Source organism: Brachyistius frenatus, unplaced genomic scaffold, assembly GCF_029030835.1.
Source record: "Brachyistius frenatus isolate BFR_SWC_R1_liver_20210118 unplaced genomic scaffold, ASM2903083v1 Contig_373, whole genome shotgun sequence".
Taxonomy (NCBI): domain Eukaryota; kingdom Metazoa; phylum Chordata; class Actinopteri; family Embiotocidae; genus Brachyistius; species Brachyistius frenatus.
Window position 1 is genome coordinate 169775 of NW_027210972.1, and position 18911 is coordinate 188685.

Sequence of the window (18911 nt, forward strand, 5' to 3'; positions counted from 1 at the left end):
GGTGCTCCAGAAGGTTTTGAGGGCCCCCAGCGGTGTCCCACTTTACCCAGCAGGTAGTCCGGCCTCAGCTGTAGACTCCTGGTTTTAATGAACCATGCTGCTATTCCTCATTCTTAATATCCACCTCTGGTCATTCAAACACATTTACAAAGCAGTTCATTAAAACTTAACATCAAGTCCTTGAATTTATTTCAAAATAAATGAATTTGTGTTTGTAACGTGAGCAGCAGAATTTTGCCGGACTGACTCTCGTGCGGCTGAAATGAACATCTCACTATAACACAGTCACTAGCCAGCGACCGGCCCCATGAATTTTCATCAGGCAGCGAGAGAGTGTGAGAATGTCCGCGGGCGTACACAATTCATACAATAAAAGTAAAACTTGACCGAAGCGATTAGCTCGTGTTGCTGACAAATATGAGAAATTGCTCGCCTCGGTGTCCCGTCGCAGCCTCGGGACACTTGTGACATCGAGCATGCTCATTGAATGCTCATTAGTTGTAGATTGGTCACGGGAGCTCAGAGCGGCACATCGCTGTGCTAACAATCTTTCCCATTATACGAGCTTCCATTCTTCCATTCACGGCCCATTCTGCTCTAATCGTATTGGAGCCTCATAACGTTCTGCGGCCCTTCAGCCGGCAGCTTAAAGCACCTGGCAGGTTGTTTAGAGGGGAGCTTGTAAATGCCTGTGGTTAAAACGGGCCCAAACACAAGCCAAGCACTGCCGGGGAAACGGGGAGGGGGACCGATGTGGTTGTCAAATCTAGTTTACACTTTGGGTTTGTCAGTGGGAGGGGGAGGGGGAGGGCAGTGCTTCCACCAACCTGTCGCTTCAGTGCTTTGGACTGAGCGTCGTCTCAGAACCAGAACAACTGGAATCCAAACAACACAGTAAATTTCAGTTTAGCTTTTTGCAGCGTCAGCACGGATCCTTCAAAAGCTCTGAAACATTTAGAAATCAGAGCTTTGATTATCCTGAAAACAATTATTAAGTCTTTAATTTTAGTTTTAGATTTCTGGCTCCAACAGAATCGTTTTTAAAAAGCATCAAGTTCTCTCCTGAAATACGAAGTCAAATGTTTCCCACAAGTTATTATGGTGTCATTCCCTAAATTCCCTCCCTCTGATTAGTGTTGTGGTGGTCTATGCCCCGCCCACCTATACTGGAAACCTGACTGCACCACAGGCCTGTCAATCAAACCAGCCACGCCCCCAAACATAGCTCTTCAAGGCACTTCTGCACTGGCTTCACTTTTCAGATCTGGAAGCTCCGTCCACTTTTAACAAAGATTTCAGCCATACGTTCTTTAACGTGATGAAAGGTCTTTCCAGAGATGAAGAACTCGACAGGATCTGAAGACAAATGTTTTTTATTTAATAACACCAGCGCCTGTCAACATCTGGGATTATTAGAAGGTACAAAACAACCCTGTCATCAAATCCAGAGAATCTGGAGAAATCTCTGAACACAAGGAACAAGGCTGGAAACCAATATTGGATGGTGGTGATCTTCGGGCCCTCAGGCAGCACTGCATTAAAAACACACTATTCTGGAGTGGAAATCACTGCATGGGCTCAGGAACACTTGTGAAAACCATCGTCTGTGAACACAGTTCATCGCTGCGTCCACAAATGATGTTAAAACTCTCCAAAGAAGAAACCAGATAGAAACATGATCCAGAAACTCTGCTGCTGCTGCTGCTGCTATCAATTTTAAAACGAGCATATATCTTTCGTAAAACAATCAAATGTCTCAGTTTCAGCATTTGAGTCATGTTGTCTTTGGTCTATTTCCCATTAAATATGGGTTTATGTGATTTGCATTCTATGCGTCCCAACTCTGTCCTGAATTGTCCTGAATTATCAGCATCTTTGAACCTAAACCTGATTTCACTGAGTCGTCCCTGATATGCAAAATGTGCAAAGTAGGTCCAGACTTCCTGTCTCAGTGCTGAGTGCGTACTATTATGTAAATAGGTTTTTATTTGTGCTGCTGTTCGGGGCCCTTTGGATCGTCCGGAGGGGATTTTGTTTTAGCTTTGGGTTTTTTTAAAGGGCCTGGGGAAGCACCTTGTCCAAAGGCCTGCATTAAGCCGGGCTGATGGGTTGAGCGTAGGGTTGAGGCCACAGACTCCCAGCGAGCCGAGGTGAAGAGACCGAGGTTAGCGCCGGGCCTGAAGATGAATACGGCGAGTCTCATTTCTGAGGCGGGCTGAATACAAGGACGCCAGCGCAGCACCGCATGGCTAGCAGGTATTGAGGCGGGCCACGCCACATAATTGGATTGAATGCCGGCCACGGTATTTATGTCACTTCTCGTCTTGTCAATCCCATAACAGGCATGGCAACGGCGTGGGGATCTCCCATGGTGACGGGACTTTGCCTCATTCAGACGGAGCGGAGAGAAAAGAGCCAAGCCTCATTTAATTCACGTTTAATTCTCACTCAAACCGTTTTAAGGGCTGATGTTATTTGCATAACAGGGGAAAAAAAGGACTCTGCCTTTTCAGCGTCTCTGTGAGTGAGTGTGTGTGAGAGAGGGAGAACAGGAACAGTGTTGTAATTGAAAGTGTATAGTAGGCTTATATATGCATACGCTGAGGGACAAGCGTTCTCACACGGATCAGCACACAGAGAGATTCTGTTGCAGGACACTCATGCGTACCGCGGTTTATCTTCATGTGATGGCATTTCTACGCAGCGGGCTGCAGTTACATCTCCAAGAAACACAAACTCTCACCAGAGACTCTTTCAATCAATAATTCAGGCTTTAAAAGGTGGAATCTGTTTTGAACCTCAGACAAGAAGAATCTCTTACAGGTTGCAAAATAGCATCAAACTGAAATATAACTAACAAATAGAGTTGACGACAATATCGAGGCCGAGTTTGACGTAAAACGTTAAAACGATTCAGATAAATGTGAAAAATCACAGTAAAAATAGATATAAAATGCATGTTGTATGTAAAACAATCAGCAGAAATATTTTGAATCTCTGACCAGAGAAATAATCTTCAGAGAAACATTGACCAAGACCCTGAAACTCCCGCTGGGGGGTTGGGGGATTAGGCCGGGGAGGGTTGGGGTTCAAATCTCCAACAGAGACGAAATCAAAGACTCCGAAAGAAGTAACCTTAAAAAAACTCCCAGCAGAAAAGTCTCAGAGAAACTCAGTCGCCGGTAAACAGAAGCACCAAAAAAACAAAATCAGAAATGCCACAAAATCAAACAGATGTTTCTTTGATTGATTCTTTGATTTGGTGTATTAATGCAAAAAACTAATAAGGTGCATTATTCGAGTTAGAAAAATGTACAAACAAAGTAAAATAAATCAATTTACAGACCAATTTCATCAACACAAACTGTAATTTAATTGTTTATTTACACTGAAAAATATTCAACTTTGGATCAACTTTTCGCAACAATCTGTTAGTTTTTCTCATCGACACACATCATTTTTGATTTAGTGAAATGTTTATATTTAATTCATATTCAACATTTTTGATTTTCCACAATGAAAAGATTCAATTTATTTCACTGCTTTCTGACTTTTTAATAGTTTAACATGGTAAAACTAAAAGTGTTAAGTTACACTTAAGATTTTCACTTTGGATTCAATTACTCAGATCTTTTATCACCAATTTATTTATTCCCTGTCACTCACATTCAATGTCATTTCAGATTTTCATCAAACTTTGTATTTTATTCATTGTTAACATTTTGTTTTCCACATTAAAATATTTACTCACACAAAACCAAAAAGACAGTTTATTTTAAAGTCAGCGGTTAAACTTAAAAAAAAAAAAAAAAAAAAAAAAAAGGTAATTGGTAATAAAATATATGAATCTATTCTAAAAACTTTGTGATACTTTAGGGAAAATAAATCTGTGACATTCAAGGATATTTTTTACAAAACAAAAGAAAGATCTCTAAAATTAGTTGCAGGTAATTGCATTTTTCTTTTTTGTAAAAATATGACTCAATAGGAATTTAATAAAATTTTCCAGTTGAACCTTTATCAGTGTTTTTATCCAAATAAATAACAAAACCAAAATTCTATTCATATAGGTCGATCAAATTTACTTTACTGTTTTTGAACAACTTAATTTTTTAGCAATAGAAAAAGGCAACATTAATTATTATATTAAAGTCATGTTTTAGCTTTGAATTAAACAAATAAAATGAGTTTAACTTTATAAATAAATATAAGCGAGGTATTGGTGGCAGTTCTTATATAGACCAGTCTACTGTTAGCATTTAGCTAACTACATTCAAGGGAATTGTAGAGAAGCTACCGTTCGCTGAACTTCAGGACGGTGAGGCAGTTAACGAGTCGTACGTTTCACCAAAGCAGCAAATTCAATTTCAACACTGACGTGTTTTCTGTTTTAACATGAAAAATATTGTTTTAAAAAGCTTCTGTTGAAACATAAATCCCACCCGTGTGCGTAAAGTCTAACAACGGATGTTTTAGGAAAATATTTCAATGATAGCATCTAACGGAAGCACTGCATACAATTTAGTGGCATCTAGTGGTGAGATGGCAGATTGCAACCAACCGTACTCCCCTCACAACACACAGACGATTATTTGACTAAAAACTCACATGATTTTTTTATTATTTTCATTATTACGACAACATTTATTAAAAACTGCACTGTGCCTTAAAAACAATCATCAAACACGTAAAACCCAATTTATAGAGAAGCTTCAAAAAGATTTCTGTGAACCTGTTCAACAAACAAACTCATTTTCTGTCTAATTAAGAGTTTTTCTCTTCGTCCTACGAAGAAACTCACTTTCCAAATACGTAACTTCCTGGTTTATTAATTTAATTGATGTTCGACTTTCATGGAAATTTACAGCTGATTATTTGTAGAAAACGATGAGGAAAATTTCTGGGAAATTAGCTGGAAATCCTGTGAAAATAAGGACTCGGTGTGGAGCAGAAATCAGACAATCTAATCTGAGCATTGAAAATCATCGCCTCCCTTTAAACCTGAACCAGCCCCCCCACGCCTCCGTCCCTCAGGACTAATCCTGAGCTCCAACCTTTGATTTCAACTTCATCTTTCTCTCTTGATCCCGCCGTCTGCGGCGCAGAGCGAGCGAGGGGATAAAGTGACTAGTCAGCTTCCTGCTGCTTCTCCCTCCTTGTTCTTTGTTGGCTTTCGGCCCTTCAGCCTGCCTCTTTGCTCCCTGCACACATGCACATGCCACGATATGCACATGGATACGCGTGTGTGGTTTGATCTGGTTTCCCCGGTGCAGTCCATTGTGTCTGGGCAGGAAACGGCTAATCCGGCGAGCTCGGACCCCGTCGGGGATCTGCTGCTCGTAATAGAGCGAGAGGCCGGAGCTCTGCGATGGGAAATAAAACGATCACGACGGCTTCGTCTGCGTTCAAACCGGACGGTGGGCCTTTCGTTCTCCTGACTGGAGGTCAGGTGAGTAAAGCCGAGTCAAACGCTGTTACAGCCAACGTTCAGGAGGTGACTGAAGGTTACGGATTAGCAGTTACGCTTTTAAAACCTGAAGTATGTCACTGTTCCAATTAGTCACGTTTTCATTACTTTTCTGATAAATGTTTAATAAATAAACCTGAACAGTCCTCAAAGATCAATTTAAATAAATCAGTGTAAACCTGCAGGATGAGCAGCAACTGTCGAGCTAAATTATGTCATGAATACACAAAAATGACATGATGGGGGCGGAGCAAGCAGCAACCAGCCGTGACATCACCCGTTGGTTTGCGAACGGATGTTCTGACGCCTCAAATTCCGATTTTTGGCCTTCACCATCTCGATTTTTTTGGAGCCAGAAGTTACCATATATGGACGAGCTGAGGAGGAGCGAGGGGTGGACCTGACACGATGCCCCGCCCACCTATAATCACAAACCCTACGGCACCCCAGGCCTGTCAATCAACCAGCCCCTCCCCCAAACATATCAGTGTTAGAGTCCTAATATGTAATGAATGAATTATTTCCAGAAGGAAACACTGATCAGAAGGAGGAAGTTAATCTAACAACACCATCATGGAAATATTTACTGACTTTTTAATGGGAGTCTATGGAGACAGCTCCTAGTGGTCCTCAGTGGTACTACAGATGGAGCCTATGGAGACAGCTCCTAGTGGTCCTCAGTGGTACTACAGATGGAGCCTATGGAGACAGCTCCTAGTGGTCCTCAGTGGTACTACAGATGGAGCCTATGGAGACAGCTCCTAGTGGTCCTCAGTGGTACTACAGATGGAGTCTATGGAGACAGCCCCTAGTGGTCCTCAGTGGTACTACAGATGGAGTACTACAGGTGGAGTCTATGGAGACAGCTCCTAGTGGTCCTCAGTGGTACTACAGATGGAGTCTATGGAGACAGCTCCTAGTGGTCCTCAGTGGTACTACAGATGGAGTCTATGGAGACAGCTCCTAGTGGTCCTCAGTGGTACTACAGATGGAGTCTATGGAGACAGCTCCTAGTGGTCCTCAGTGGTACTACAGATGGAGCCTATGGAGACAGCTCCTAGTGGTCCTCAGTGGTACTACAGGTGGAGTCTATGGAGACAGCTCCTAGTGGTCCTCAGTGGTACTACAGATGGAGTCTATGGAGACAGCTCCTAGTGGTCCTCAGCGGTACTACAGGTGGAGTCTATGGAGACAGCTCCTAGTGGTCCTCAGTGGTACTACAGGTGGAGTCTATGGAGACAGCTCCTAGTGGTCCTCAGTGGTACTACAGGTGGAGTCTATGGAGACAGCCCCTAGTGGTCCTCAGTGTTACTACAGATGGAGTCTATGGAGACAGCCCCTAGTGGTCCTCAGTGGTATTACACTTTCAGGTACTTCTGCATTGGCTTCACTTTTCAAACTATGTCCACTTTGATTTGAAGTTTATGATCCAGCAGTAACATTTTTGTAACGATAATTGTTTGTATGGAGTCTGGATGTTTCATTGAGGTTGGTTTTCTTTCCACTTTATTATTCAAAACAGTTTATTTTTAATTTGTTTTTTCCTTCCATGAATATATGTTACATTCAGATTGTTCAGAAACTAATTCCTGTTTTATTGTCATTTTTATTACAAACACTGTTATTGTAGTTCTGGTCTTCATCAGTGAGCCGAAGAACACGATGTGGCTATAAACACATCATTCATTAGTACAACAGTATTCAGATAAAGCAGTGGGCGTGGCCTCTGCAGTGTGTCATGTTGTGTGCAGGACAAAAAGTGTGAAAACATTCAAACGACTCATTTAAATTTGCCTTTCTGAGAAAAAACAAACACTTTTCATATTACAAGCAGAAAATCTCCTTTAACGGAACGAGTCGAGCGTCGCGTCCATTATCACAGAGGAGACGCTCAAAAGGCCGAATTCAAATAAATAAAAAAAAAAAAACATTTTCATTTCCTGTTTGAAAAGTGTCGAGCAGCCGTCCGCTCTCAAACAGCGAGCGAGCACGCAGACGGCAGATTATGGTCACGGTGCCCAGCGGGGGGCCCATTCAGGCTACTTCCTATTTCTGTATTGGCCGATAATTTCACATGAACTAAAGTCAGCAGCGCAGCACGCACACACACACACACACACACACACACACACACACACACACACACACACACACACACACACACACACACACACACACACACACACACACACACACACACACACACACACACACACACACACACACACACACACACACACACACACACACACACACACACACACACACACACACACACACACACACACACACACACACACACACACACACACACACACACACACACACACACACACACACACACACACACACACACACACACACACACACACACATACACACGGCTGAATAAAGGAGCAGTCAGGAGGATATCCCCATTTCTTCCATATCAGGACTCCTTTGAAAGCTTCAACTTGGAGCTGAATGAGAGGTTCCACTGAAGCCATTCACCTCAATGATCTGCTCTGATCTACTCACAATCAACCATATCTGTCATACATGGCTAGGTCCGAGACCCGGGAGAGGAGGATGGAGGGGTTGGAGGGCGTGGAGGGGGTGGAGGAGGTGGAGGGGGGCAAACAGGAGAGCAAACAGGGTGCAGGGTGCCGAAGACATTAAAGATTAAATATAAAAGAAAGAAGATTAGAAATAAAGTCGACTACATCTGCACTGGGATTTGAACCCTCAACCAAAGGACTGAGACAAAAGGAAACGTTAACACCCAGACTTAAGAACAAATTGGAGGTATTTGTAAAACCCCATTTCTGAAAAAAGACGCTTTGAAAAATGAATTTTTTTTTAGCATCTTGAACCAAAAAATACGACAAAGGAAACCCTGAACTGTTGAGCAGCTGAAATTCTGTATCAGGCAAGAATGGGACCACATTTCACTTTCAAAACTCCAGAAACAGGTCTTCTCTTCTTTTAGGTTTTTCTTTGTCACTTTGCATGGTTAATTATTTCTATTTTTTCTTATTTTTTTAAGGGATTTGTTTCTCTTTGCTGTAAAAATACATTAATAAAATTTTAAGTATAAAAAAAAAAAAGAAATTGGTCTCCTCAGTCCCCAAACTTTTACAGTGTTGTTAAAAGAAGAGGTGATGCAACACGGTGGTAAACAAGTCTGACTCTGGGGGACTAATTCACGGTGACACAAAGAAAACCCACCTGGTGTCTCCTGACCTGACACCTTCTTCGGTCTTGGACGGTGAAGCTCCGCCCCTCTTGAAACGTGATGTCATGAGAACACATCGCCCGGCTGGTCGCTACATCGCCGTAGACTTTCTGAAGACTTTCAAGGGTCTCTGTTGACTGTTTACAGAATTTGACCAACAACAAAAAAGGAGCCCTGATTCTGTAGTGGAAATCATTGCATGGGCTCAGAAACACCCCAAAAATTTGATACAAAACCTGATGTTTCTGCTCCAGTTTCAGGTCCACGGTGAACAAAAACATGTGGAACGACACTCTGAATACTTCCTTGTGAACGTTGTTGCTTCTCTGTGTGCTGAACTCCGTTTGCACTAAACGAGAGACGTCTCTGAACTTTTTGATCCACCCTCGTAAAAATGTTCGCCAGAGAGCACATCGTCCAAAAATATGTCGTAGGATGTGTCAAACTCTGCAGGTAAAGAATCACAAAATTCTGAAAATGCTCGACTTTTCGTCATGCGGCGTCCCAGATGGCGAGTATTTCACATTTCTGTGTCCTTTATTTGTCACAAACCGTTCGAAGTCATTTACAGTCACAGAGATCATTTACTTTTAATATTAATACTTTAAGTATGTTTTGTTAATTTTACTTTTAACAAATATTTCTACTGCAGGTCTTTTACTTGTAATGCAGCAGTTTTATTGCAGTACAGGAGACACACACACACACACACACACACACACACACACACACACACACACACACACACACACACACACACACACACACACACACACACACACACACACACACACACACACACACACACACACACAGCTGTTCTGTTAGAAAGTGGTGGGACACAGGATGGTCTTTAGTTCTGCCTTTTCACAACCAGACAGTAATGGTATCAATTTACCATGGGCATTACCAGCCTGAACGACTGAACACACACACACACACACACACACACACACACACACACACACACACACACACACACACACACACACACACACACACACACACACACACACACACACACACACACACAGTAAGTGATCCCTCAGTTAAAGGGTGATTTCATGGGGGTCTGTCCGGAGAAAGGAGGAGAGCTGATGTGTAAATCCTTGCCTCCGTCCCGGGTCCAGGTGCTTCTCGCTCTGCTGCTCGTCAAAGTCAAACTTTCATTTTGTTTCTGTGCTTCCACCTGACGGTCTGTTTATGATGTTTCATGTTTCCTGCTTAACTCGAATAGGAGATAAACTAAATAATTGACACGTGAAGCTCGCGCAGCAAACGATGTATCAGGAGAACAGTTCAAAATCGATGAGGTGAATAAAAAGCAACTTCTCTCAGTCAGAGCCGGCAGCTCGTACTCACAGATTGTTTCTAAAAGACTTCGTAGCTTCAGCTCTGTAAAATTGTTCTGATCCAGAAGTGTCTTCAGCTGCAATACCAGCGAGTGCCACTAGAGGTCGGCTCCAAAAAGCCTCCGTCTCCATAGACTCCCATTCAACTTCTCTCATCAAATCCAAAGTGAATAAAATGTGTCCATCAGTTATCTCGGTGTTGTTAGCTAAAGTCACTCCTTCTTCTTAGTTTTCTGGAGGTCCATCTGAAAATAATCCCTCATTCATTAGAAAAGAAGATTCAAGAAGACCTGTTTTTGGGGGCGTGTCTGTTTGATTGACAGGCCTGTGGTGCAGTCAGGTTACAGCTATCGGTGGGCGGGACGTAGTATCGTCAGGTTTCCGATCAGATCGGTCAGATCCACCGCTGGCTCCTCCCCCAGCTCGTCCAAATATGGTCACTTCCTGCTCCGAACCGCTCCGAACTAGCAAAGATGGTGGCGGACAGAATCTGAACTGGAGGATTCATAACGTTCACAAACAAACGATGACATCACTGATGGTTGATGACATCACTGATGGTCGTATCTGCCTGCAGCAGAACCTCCAGACCTTCACCGAGGTCCAGTTCACCTGCCTCATGGTCTGAACTCAGATGGTCCAGAACATCCAGGATCGATCCAAACACCAACTAGAAGAGCTTCGACACTGGTCACGATCCCAGAAACACTTCAAGAAATTAATACAAATGTTCAAATAAAACTTCTTAGTAATGGAAAGATTTATGAAAGAATATTATTAGGTGAACACCAGAATCTTTGTGAAAACTGCAGAAGTGGGTTTTAAGAAGAAATTTCTTCTTCGGTTGGTGAATGAAGCTCAATGTTTCTTATTTTGTCCGATAACTTCAGCATGAAGACCACGAGGAACGATGACCATCTCACCAAGCTGCTGAGAACGAAGAGTGTGTGTGTGTGTGTGTGTGTGTGTGTGTTTGAGAGTGTGTGTGTGTGTGTGTGTGTGTGTGTGTGTGTGTGTGTGTGTGTGTGTGTGTGTGTGTGTGTGTGTTTGAGAGTGTGTGTGTGTGTGTGTGTGTGTGTGTGTGTGTGTGTGTGTGTGTGTGTGTCCCTCCCCACATCTCTAATCCCTGTAATAGAGTGAAGATCATGAAAAGCCCTCCAGCCTGCTCCACTCGGCCATATGTCCCATAGAGCTGCTTTCTCCTCAAATTATCATTCACATCATTTACTTAACGACCACCTCCACCTCCCCCACCCCCCGCCTCCATCCACCCATTCACCCGACCTTTCATCACTTCACGTCTTTTTGTGTTGTGATAATTGCTGCTTTTCTCATGAAGAAGACGGAGAGCGATGGAGGGCAATCCGACGTGACCAATTACATTCTGACATCCTCATCTCCATTTCAGAGTCGCAGCACGTGAAGTGAGTTTTGTTAAATGTCTGATCACGTTCGGGCGGTTTGATCGGCCTCCTTCTTTAGCCGAGGTGACGGATCGCGGAGGCTTCACACATCTTCAACCAGACAGAACATCTATACAATCACTCAAGATCAGTGTCAGTGTTGTTAGCCCATATTTCATGTTCTTGAGTTATGATCACCTGTTTTGTGAGGTCACAGTGACCTTTGACCACCAAATCCAATCAGTCATCTTTGAGTTGAAGTGAATGTTTGTGCCAAATTTGGAGAAATTCCCTCCAGTTGTTCCTGAGTTACAACCTCCAGAGGAACGGACGGACGAGCTGGAAACATAAATGCTTCAGTCATCAGGGAGGCAAAATAAACGCTGAGCTGTCGTTAATTAATTTGTGTAAAACTGATTTAAACTGCAGATTGTGTTTTCAGTTTTGTCGATATCAAAATCTCATTAAATTTTCAGCTCGGTGAAGTTTTGGAAACTGTAAATTAAAGGTCTGAAATTCAATCATTTCAATAAAATAAATCAGATACCTGAATATTTTCACACTAACTTCAAACAACCGGTATGAAAAAAGTTGGTAATTCAAAAAACAATACCTGTGTAAAACAACAATTACGGACTCCTCCAACCAGTTGTATTCGTTCTCTCAGTCTGTCCAGATTCGTATTACATATGTAGTGAGGACTTGTGTGTGTTCACATGTTTGGCCAATAAAACCTCTGACCACCAAAATCTAACCAGTTCATCATTTTGACCAAATGAACGTTGGTGCCAAGTTTGAAGAAATTCCTTCATTCCGTTCCTGAGATGCGACGGGACGGATGGACAGACGCTCAACACCAAAACATCCCGCCTCTGGCATCGCAGTCAATCAGTGTCTGAAAAAATAGAATATTTTTGGGGGAAAATACAAAATAATTTGCTGTGAATTAAAACCAGTAATTAGCTATACAAATGAATAAAACATAAAGTACAGCTCTATCATTCATAGTTGTTTTTGCTTGACTGATGTGAAGTTTCAGGTGACGTCGACAGATGTTTCTGAGTGACTTCTCTGGTTTCGCAGGTCGTCTGAAGCAGCAGGTGAAATGTCTCCGATGAGCTGAAGACTTCTTCTTCTGCTGTAACCTGAGAACGAATCAGACTCAACACAACTACAGTGGAAAATATTTTGGTCCAAAATAAAGTGTATATTTCCACATTAACAGCTGTTTTAACTGCAATACTAAACAGTTCAGATGTGTTTGAGAGATTTTTGAGAAGGTATCGTTGAGATAAGCAGAATTATTCAAACTCAAATCAATATTTGGTTCAGCACTTTTTGACCTCCAGTAAATGGTTCTGGTCTCGTGTTGGTTTCTGTGCTGCTGCTTTCTTTAAATCTCTAGGGTTTGAATCCAGGACTGGGATTCTTGAGATGACAGTTTTCCAGGAAGTCTAATAATCACCGAGCTTCAGTTTAGATTTCAGTTTACTGACGATGTCTCATTCTGCTTCAGCGTATGTCTGGTGTTTCAGAGGATTCAACATGTCAGTCAGATGGTCCGGTTTGTTCCTGCAGCTGCTAAAACCACCTCCCGACATCTGAGGCCACCTGCTGGACAGGTGGAGAAGGTGACAGGTATCGATCACTGCAAGGTAGGAAACCAAAATCCTGACACCATTTCTTCTTTGATCCGTATTAAACTTTTCTAATTGATACGTTGTGAAATACAAAATGTCCCCGTTGTTTTGGAGGGTGCTGTAGTTTCCTTTTTCTCCTGGTCCCACTTTCCCATAATAATCAGCACCAAACTGTGAAGGAGTTTCTTGGAAATATCCAGCAAATGTTTGGGAAACTATAACAAAACCTTTGAGGGAATACGAGACTTGTCAAATAAAGCAGTGCTGTTACATCTGAATTAAATCTTAAATTGATCAAATTCTAATTTATTAGTGCTGTAAAGGAGAAATAAGTTTACCAGGTAAGTAAGACATTTCAAAAACAAGATTTCAACAGAATAAAGTTGGAGGATTTTTTTTTATGTCGAACACTAAAACCCAGATCTTAATTTGTTTCTCTCTTTCTGTTCAATGGAGGTTTTCATATGAAGCCGGCTGATTATTCCCCTGAAGGGCCGCCGCACTTTGAAGTCTCACATTCATCCACTTCTTTCTCCTCCATCAGCGTCCCTCACGATGAACACCGTGATGATGTGAAGAGGCCGAGGAGGAGGAGGAGGAGGAAGAGGGGTGGGGGGTCTGAATTAGAGCGCCGGCTTTCTACCTCTTTGTATTTAATGGCTCTTATTGTGAGTGCAGTCAGGACACAAGGGAGCTGTGAAGGAGGGACGGAGCCAAATCCTGCTGCCCCTCCGCAGAGGAGATGAAGGCCCGAGTGGCCGAGGAGGAGGAGGAGGAGGAGCGCGGCCGAGAGAGGCCGAAGACCAAAGCAGATAGATGTGAGAGGAGGCGACTCTCCACTTTTAATTAAAACGGACTTCTGAACAAGCCTCTTCTCTCTTTTCTCCAAGCTGAACACAACCTGAGACGAAGAGTCGAAGACGAGGAGAGAAACGAGAGGCTGTTTACACATAAAGCCGTTACCATTTCTCGTTAATCAATTAGCTCATTCAGGGATAATGAAAGGACTAATTAACTCCTGGTTAAAAGGCCATGGGAGCCTCGAGGCAGAGAGGAGGCTGCAGGCCGGGAGGAGGGAGACTCCGAAAAGTTTCGTTTTCTGTGTTTCTTGAGTGGAAACGAGATGTTTTATCTGATTATCTAATTAACGAGTGACACAGTGACGTCCAAAGAGAGCCAGTTCATTATTTAAATTCTTATAGACTTCATGGTTTTTGATGCAAACACAGAAAACACCCTGAAAGAGGCTCGATCAGCGTTTGGTACAATACTCACCTTCTGTTCACTACAGAGGAAAACTAAAGACAGAAAAACACAAAGGGACTGAAACGAAATATAAAAGTAGAGAGCCGTCTCCGCTCACAATCACTGACGGGAGCTGAGATGATTGACAGGTAATCGAGGAGGAGATGATTGTGGGAATAAAACAATTTAAAGTGTCGACACTGAAAGCAAAGAAGACGAACACGAACAAGTCCTGACGACGTTTACGGAGGTTAATTCTCATCAGAGATGAAGTCAAGTCACCCTGAATCAGTTCTACTCAACCATCAACCATCAGTGATGTCATCAACCATCAGTGATGTCATCAACCATCAGTGACATCATCGTTGGTTTGTGAACGTTATGAATCCTCCAGTTCAGATTCTGTCCGTCACCATCTTTGCTAGTTCGGAGCAGTTTGGAGCAGGAAGTGACCATATTTGGACGAGCTGGGGGAGGAGCCAGCGGTGGATCTGACCGATCTGATTGGAAACCTGACGATACTACGTCCCGCCCACCGATTTTATATTCTGAAGAGAAGCTGAAACTGTAGATTTTAGATCAGCAGCATCTCTGTTGAAAACCAACGTTTGGTGAGTGGAGACGACATTAATTTATAAAGATTATAACGATCATCAAACTTAGAAACCAATTAAAGAAAATCGTAGCTGAACATGTGTCGAGCCTCCTGATGCTTCCTGACCTGTTGTTCTGTTGAACACTTTAAATTATAAGATAAAGTCTCTAAATCTTTTCTGTTCCACCTGAGAACAATTTGATCTTCATCATGTCTCTGTTTCACTCCACAAACACTGATTTATTCATCTTCTGTGGTTTTTATTTGTTTTTCTTTCAGCTGTAGTTTCATTTCACTCTTTTCTCCTCTGTGGTGGTTTTGCTGCTCACTTCCTCGGAAAAAACACGGCGAGGGGAAGTTAGTGGGAGTTAGTGGCAGTCGGGTTTAAATATCTCGGCTCCTTTCAGTCACAAACAGAGAGTCTATAAAAGAGGCAGTGAGGCATACGGGAGGGCAGGGAGGGATCTTCTACCTGAGAGGAAACACACACACACACACACACACACACACACACACACACACACACACACACACACACACACACACACACACACACACACACACACACACACACACACACACACACACACACACACACACACACACACACACACACACACACACACACACACACACACACACACACACACACACACACACACACACACACACACACACACACAGACACACACACACACACACACACACACACACACACACACACACACACACACACACACACACACACACACACACACACACACACACACACACACACACACACACACACACACACACACACACACACACACACACACACACACACACACACACACACACACACACACACACACACACACACACACACACACACACACACACACACACACACACACACACACACACACACACACACACACACACACACACACACACACACACACACACACACACACACACACACACACACACACACACACACACACACACACACACACACACACACACACACACACACACACACACACACACACACACACACACACACACACACACACACACACACACACACACACACACACACACACACACACACACACACACACACACACACACACACACACACACACACACACACACACACACACACACACACACACACACACACACACACACACACACACACACACACACACACACACACACACACACACACACACACACACACACACACACACACACACACACACACACACACACACACACACACACACACACACACACACACACACACACACACACACACACACACACACACACACACACACACACACACACACACACACACACACACACACTCACACTCACACACACACACACACACACACACACACACACACACACACACACACACACACACACACACACACACACACACACACACACACACACACACACACACACACACACACACACACACACACACACACACACACACACACACACACTCACACAGACACACACACTCACACACACACACACACACACACACACACACACACACACACACACACACACACACACACACACACACACACACACACACACACACTCACACACACACATACACACACACTCACACAGACACAGACACACACACACACTCACACACTCACACAGACATACTCACACACACACACACACACACACACACACTAGCATCATACCAATGGGCTGTCAAGTGCAGCTGAGGGGCTGAGAGAGGGGCTCCAACAATGGGCCCCCGGGGCTGCAGGCTGACCCCGAGGAGTCGATGATTCAGAGAGGGTTAGTCCATCATTCACACCCTCTCTGAACAGACTCACAGGGACAAGACAGGCAGTTCATTATCAGCAGGGGGGGAGGGGAGGGGAGGAGGGGGGGGAGGAGCGGGGGAGGAGAAGGTGTAAACAGACTTCCAGAGAATTAGAAGAGGAGCAGAGGGCAGGTCGGAGGGCACCGCCGGTCCGGAGCTTCGGCACCGAACTCTTACCTGCATGTTCCCCTGAAGACGTCCGGTCCTGTTTCCTTGTATTGTTCTTCTAAACGTTGTCAAACGGCTTCTTTTTCGTCCGTTGTGTGTTTCCTACTTCGTGCTGCAGCCGACAGACGCAGTTAAAACAGCTGCTGAGTTTCAGTCATTAAAAACAGGAATCTTCCTGTTTACTGTGGACACACGGTGTCTGCAGCAGGAGGAGGACGTATTTATTTTACAATATAAAAGACCGCGAGGGTCGACGGCGATGTGACGTTTTTTTACGCACATCTGTGTTTTATTTTGTAAATGTACCAATTTTGTTTTATCGACCAACTTCCTGCTGATCCGATCTGCTCTGTTCGAGATTACCGCGGTCTCACTGCCTATCTTTAGATGGAACTGGCGGAAAACAGCTGAGGTTGACTCCTCAGACCGTGACACCGGTTCTACAAACCGACCACCGGGGGCAGCGCTGGACGCGAGGACGTGTCGGTGTTACGGCAACTTCCACCATCATCATGTTACGCTTTCTGGCCCAGAAAGCATTTTTCTAGTCTTCACAATCATCACAATCTTTCTGTTATGTTGCCATAAAAAAAAGTAAGTGGAGGCAGCATCTGGTGGCTGCTGGTGGTATTGCACTTTAAACCACTGCAGCTTTGGCTTCAACACTCAAGCCGTTACTGAGCTGCTGATGGATGCAAACCCGACTCCCAATGAATGTTTGTGTCGCTCAAAGACTTTAGAAGGAAGATATGGAGGTAGTTCTGCCCCCTGGTGGACAAAACAGTTCAGGCTGATATCTTTAAGGATATTAAAACAGTGGAAAGGTTCAAATGCAGAGTTGGTCATGATAGTTTCAACCCTCAGTGTGTGTGTGTGTATGTGTGTGTGAGCGTGTGTGTGTGCGTGCCTGTGTGTGTATGTGTGTGTGTGTTAGTGTGTGTGTGTGTGTGCGTGCCTGTGTGAGCGTGTGTGTGTGTGTGCGTGCGAGTGTGTGTATGCGTGTGTGTGTGTGTGTGTGCGTGTGAGCGTGTGTGCGTGCCTGTGTGTGTATGTGTGTGCGTGCCTGTGTGTGTATGTGTGTGTGTGTGTGTGTGTGTGTGCCTGTGTGTGTGCCTGTGAGTGTGTGTGTGTGTGTGTGTGTGTGTGTGTGTGTGTGTGTGTATGTGTGTGTGTGCGTGCCTGTGTGTGTGTGTGTGTGTGTGTGTGTGTGTGTGTGTGTGTGTGTGTGCGTGCCTGTGTGTGCGTGCCTGTGTGCGTGCGTGCCTGTGTGTGTGTGTGTGTGTGTGTGTGTGTGTGTGTGTGTGTGTGTGTGTGTGTGTGTGTGTGTGTGTGTGTGTGTGTGTGTGTGTGTTGTAAGATGCCACACAGAGCTGTGACGAAAGGAGCAAAATACAGACATTTCACACACACAGACATTCACTCACTCAGGCAGCAGTTTCTCAGCTCATTAAACAGAGGGTAGCGTGTCTGATCAGGTTTGTATGGATGGTGCAGGGTCATTATGATCTAATTTACCTTTAGTGGTTATTCAGCTGGGCAGAAAGGGAGGGAAGAAGAGGAAGAGGAGGAGGAGGGAGGAAGGTCCACATCTGAGTGCAACTTCTGCTGCTTGTTCCTGAGAAAACATCATGTCTGTGCAACATAGAAAAACGTATCTAACCTGTGTTCATCTGTGATTGATGTCTTCTTATTGAGGCTCATTTATCGCAGCAGGTTTCATCTGCAGGAGAGACTACATGTCCCAGGGTGCACTGCATGCAAAGTTCTGACCATAGAGTGCAAATAAATACGTTTGAAGTTTCTGTGTCTGAGAAGTGAAGCCAAAACAGAAGTGCTGAAGTGTAAAACCACCGAAGGCCACTAGAGGTCGACTCTAAAAAAACTCCCATTCAAAAAGCATCAACTTCACAGTGTCTTCAGGTTCTTAGGGACCATCAACCATCTGTGATGTCATCAACCATCAGTGATGTCA